Here is a 5,435-nt window from a genome sequence, read left to right on the forward strand (position 1 = left end):
GTAAATAACATAAAACTGTAATATGCCATTATGATGACATTAATGAAAAATTGGATAATGAATGTCATTGAAAGAACATGTATTGATATACATGCTAAATGTTCTTAGTCACTGAAAGTGTGAAATATCCTCTAAACTCATATGTGAAAAAAGAACTTGAAAAAGATTTCCAGAAATGTGACAATTCTAACACTTTCATGACATTTTAAAAAAGGGATTGTAAAGATTGATAAAACCCTTAAAACCTCTCAAAAAATCATTTTTGATCAACAGAGTACTTTTGAAAAGAAGGCAACTCTAAATTTTATGAACTTCAAGTGCTATAAAACAATTACCACAGTACATTTTGAAAAATTCACCCCAAAAAGAAACGTTGTACCCATCGGCAGTAACTCCCTGTGCTTCGCCTTCCTCTCAGCTCCCTGTCTGGCAACCACTTCCTGTCTTTTTAGAGTTGCCTCTTCTGGACATTACATATAAACGGAATGATACACTATGTGGCCTTTTATGACTGGCTTCTTTCACTTAGCATAACGTTTTCAAGATTCATCTGTGTTGTAGCATTTGTCAGTGCTTCATTTATTTTTGTTTCCTAACAATATTCCATTGTAGGGATTGACCACACTTTATCCACTCATTGGTTGATGGACATTTGGATTGTTTCCACTTTTTTTTTGCTGTTGTGAATAACACTGCTAAGCACATTCATATGCAATGTTTGTGTAGATATAGAATATACTTTATTTTCTCTTGAGTACATAAAAGTGGAGCTTCTGGGTAATATAATAACTCTATGTTTAGTATTTTGAAGACTTGCTAAATAGTTTTCCAAAGCAGCTGCACCATTTTATATCCCTACCAGCAATGCATGAAGCTTCCAGTTTCTCCATATCATCACGAATACTCCTTGTAATCTCTCCTTTTAAATATAGACATTCTGGCAGGTGTGACATTCTTTCTCCTTGTGGTTTAGATTTGCATTTGGAGCATGTCTTATTTGCACTTAAAAATATTAGCATTTATTCTGTTGTTGTTGGGTAAACTGTTCGAGAGATGTTGATATGGTTTGGCTGTGTCCCCACCCAAAATCTCATCTTGAATTGTAATCCCCGTAATCCCCATGTGTCAAGCGTGGGACCAGGTGGAGGTAATCGGATCATGAGTGTGGTTTTCTCTATGCTGTGTTCATGATAGTAAGTCTCACGAGGTCTGATGGTTTCATAAGCATCTGGCATTTCCCCTGCTTGCACTCACACTGTCCTTCCACACTATGAAGAAGGTGCCTTGGTTCTCCTTTGCCTTCTGTCATGATTGTAAGTTTCATGAGGCCTCCCCAGCCATGCTGAACTGTGAGTCAATTAAACCTCTTTCCTTTATAAATTACCCAGCTGCGGCTATTTCTTCTTAGCAGTGTGAGAACGGACTAATATAGGTGTTTTTTAGGTCTCGTTATAGTGTCGTTCAAGTCTTTTATTTCCTTGTTGATCTTACTCTTCGTTGTTCTATCCATTATTGAAAATGGGGCATTGGCCGGGCGTGGTGGCTCACGCCTATAATCCCAGCACTTTGGGAGGCCGAGACCAGCACATCACTTGAGGTCCAGGGTTTGAGACCAGCCTGGCGAACATGGAGAAATCCTGTCTCTACCAAAAATACAAAAATTAGCCAGGTGTGGCAGCATGCGCCTGTAATCCCAGCTACTTGGGAGGCTGAGGCAGGAGAACTGCTTGAACCCTGGAGGCGGAGTTTGCAGTGAGCCAAGATCATGTCACTGCACTCCAGTCTGGGTGACAGAGTGAGACTCAAAAAAGAAAAAAAAAAAAAAAAGAGAAGAAAGGAAACGGGGCATTGGATTTGTAAGTTTCTGACAGGTTCATTTTGCCTGCTTTCCAGATAGAGCCGATTTATGAGGACGGGGAAATTGCAGTGGAGAAAGAGTTTAATACACATAGAACTGGCTAAACAAGAGACTGGAGTTATATTATTACTCAAATCAGCCTCACAAAAATTTGGAGGCTAGGGCTTTTCAAGGATAGTTTGGGGGGCAGGAGTTTGTGTACTAAGAAACTAAATATTCCTTGTGTACTAAGTCAGCTTCTGGGTAGGGGCCAGAGGACGAGTTGAACCAAGAATTCAAGAGGTACAGGTTCAAGTAGGGCCATCTGGTTGTCAGAAATGCAAAAGCCTGGAAAGTCATCTCAAATGTTAGGGTCTACAATAGTCAAGTTATTTATAGTAATTGGGAAAGTTGCAAATCTTGTGACCTCTGTAAAAAATAAGTGATAATCTTTACACCTATGTATTAGCAGAATTCAGGCCCCTCACATTCTCCTAACCTGGTTCATTAGTTTTACAAAGGCAGTTTAATTTTGGGGGGCAGGGCTATTATCATCTAAACTATAAACTAGAATCATTTCTCCCAAAGTTAGCTTGGCCCATGCCCAATAATGACCCAGGGCAATTTGGAGATTAAAGTCAAGATGGAGTTGGTTAGATCAGATCTCTTTCACTGTTATAATTTTCTCACTGTTAAAATTTACAAAGGCAGTTTCAAAATCTGAAACTTTTATTGTTAAATTATTTATTTATTCCTTTAGTTCTGTCATTTTTTGCTTCTTGTATTTTGGAACTCTGTTGTTAGGTGCATACATATTTGTAATCGTTATATCTTCCTGATGGATTGGTATTGTAATCACTGTAAAATACACTATTATCATTGTAAAATGTTCCTTTTTATCTTTAGTATTTTTTGTCTGTTTGATTTAAAGTCTATTTTGTTTGGTATTAGCATAGCTATTCTTGCTCTTACTGTGGCAAATTGTATGATACCTTTTTCTTTTAGTGTATTTATATCTTTGAATCTAAAGTTTGTCTCCTGTAGATAGCATATAGTTGGATAATTTTTAGTTCTTTTGATTGGATTGTTTAATTCATTCATTTTTAGTGTTACTATTGATATGGCTGGATTTGTATCTGCAATTTTAATTTTTGTTTTCCATATGTCTCATGTCTTTTTGTGGCTTTGCTTCTTCTTCATTGCTTTCTTTCGCATTAAGTATTTTCTAGTTTAACAACTTAATTTCTTAAATTATTTTTAACCATATTTTGACTTATCTCCTTAGTGAATCCTTGAGGGCACACAATCTCCTTCTCAGTTTATCAGAATCTACTTAAGTTTATACTAACTTATGTCCAGTGAGATATAAACAAATTTCTTCTTTATAGCTCTAGGTCCTCTTCACTTGTTTTTGTGCTATTATTGTTATACTTATTACCTCTGTATATGTTACAAGCCCAAGAATACTATTATACTTACTTATAAAATTTTATGTTTTTTAAAGAACCTGAGACTAGAAGTGAGGGAAGTAGGGCATGCAGGAAGGAAGGAAGAGGAAGGAAAAGCATGTGAAAGGGGCTGCACCTCCTTTAGTGGATACCCTGAGCTTATTTCCAAGGGCCTTTGTGAACTCCCACTGACAACTCTTTGGAAGATGAAATCCCCCCTTTCCTGCATCTTACTAGAACAATGTATCCTGGAGGACATCCCTTGCCTTTCATCAGGTGACCCTATACCAGAGGCAGAACTTCTGATTGTGCGGATTTCAAAATGGTTCCACATACTTCTAGTTTTCATCACAGAATTCCTTGCAATAGTCAAACACTGTTCCACTTACTGCAGTTTTCTACTATCTGGGTTTTGTTCAGTTGAAGTTAAATAAATTTTATGCACAAACCTTTCATGGCTGTCTGTGATCTTTTTAAAAATGTGAACATGTACAGGATGATGAGTTCTAAGGATGTATGTTCTGCAAAGCCTCAGAGCAGGAAGTAGAAGTACACTTGTGCATTAGAAGATGAATATGCTTTTGGAGCTTAGACCCCATTTTCTTTTTTGTTCTTTCTTTCTTTCTTTCCTTCCTTCCTTCTTTCTTTCTTTCTTTCTTTTTTTTTTTTTTTTTTTTTTTTGTGACAGAGTGTTGCCCTGTCCCTCAGGGTGGAGTGCAATAGTGCAATCGCAGCTTACTCCAACCCCGCTTTCTGGGTTCAAGCAAGTCTCATGCCTCAGCTTCCCACATAGCTGGGATTATGGGTGCCCACCACCACGCCTGGTTAATTTTTGTATTTTTGGTAGAGACAGGCTTTTGCCATGTTGGCCAGGCTGATCTTGACTTCAGGTGATTCACCTACCTCGACCTCCTGAAGCACTGGGATTATAGGCATGAACTACCACGCCCGGCCTGGACCCTGTTTTCTACATTTTAGTACACATATTCCTACAGAGAGATGTACATAACCCACTGACATACTAGGGAAATTTTGAAATGTAACCTTTCAAAAATTGAAGCTTGAGTAACTTTGTTTTGTTGTACTCTGTATCAGTGGAGGAGGCATATGTTCTATAATAGATATAATGAATGTCTATAATGTCTATAATGAATGTCTGCTGGGCTTCATTGACCCATACATTGCCTTAAAATCAAATGATGATTTCTTAAAGTCTAGACATTCCCTAGAAATGGGAACATTCTGAATTTTAAGTGCTAAGTCAGAATAGGTGTTAAAATGAGCCTTTGGAAAAACAGTCTGTCATTTTGCACACATCTATGTTTTAGGTGCAATAGCAAATAAATGCAGTACATGAACGAAGGAGTGCTCATGGGAAATTAAAGGTGGCCTTGCCTAAAGGGAAGTACTGTGGGCCATGGTCGGAATCCTAGGGTTCTGGATCCTGCCATGCCACTCCCTGGCAGCCTGGCTGGCTTCCCCGAGCTCCATCTTTCACCAGCGGGAGCGGAACTATTTCTCAGTGTTTCCGCTCTGGGCTGTTGGAGCTCCAGGGCTCTCAGGGTGCTTCAGGGGGCTGTGGACAGGAAGAGGAACAGCACTTTTTTCCTAACATTTACAAAGAGCAATATTCCTTAAACAACTGGTTTAGGGAAAGCTACTGGACTAAGTTCTCCCAGCCCTAACTTTCTGGCTCTTTGGGAACTGTCCATTTCTACCGAGTGGCTGGCCTCAGTTAGGATTGCAGCGAGCAAGCTGCCTGGATGGTGCGATCACCTGGGAAGGAAAGCAAAGCCTTCTAGAGAAGGCCAGTGTGACCTCTGTGTTATCAGCTGAACATGTTCTGAGGCAACATCAAGTCCTGATGCTCAAGGCAGACCGTTCAGGCCTCCGTTAGAAGACAAGCATGCCTGCTCATGTCTAGGGAAGCTGTGTTCAAAGTCAGTGAAAGTAATGACTAAAATTATTTAATATCTTAAAAGCACCTCCTCTCCCAAAATGCTAAAACTACTTTCTTTTTTTACTTGTATGTAGGTATTTAAATAAGATCATCTACATAAAATAACTACTAGTACGACAAGAAAAAATAGGTCATTTATTCAGCTCACATTTTCAAGTCAAACCACTTGAGTTGTGGGAGTGGTTTATCT

General features: G+C 38.8%; 1 long non-coding RNA gene across 1 annotated transcript; it reads left to right on the plus strand.

Annotated features, from left to right (window-relative positions):
• Positions 1-1,299: 1,299 nt before the first annotated feature.
• LOC110743197 lies at positions 1,300-3,735 on the plus strand. Its single transcript, XR_002521847.2, has 2 exons — positions 1,300-1,349; positions 3,342-3,735. It is a non-coding gene; the product is annotated as an uncharacterized LOC110743197 (long non-coding RNA).
• The last annotated feature ends 1,700 nt before the right edge of the window (positions 3,736-5,435 follow it).

This window comes from Papio anubis, chromosome 6 (assembly GCF_008728515.1).
Source record: "Papio anubis isolate 15944 chromosome 6, Panubis1.0, whole genome shotgun sequence".
Taxonomy (NCBI): Eukaryota; Metazoa; Chordata; class Mammalia; order Primates; family Cercopithecidae; genus Papio; species Papio anubis.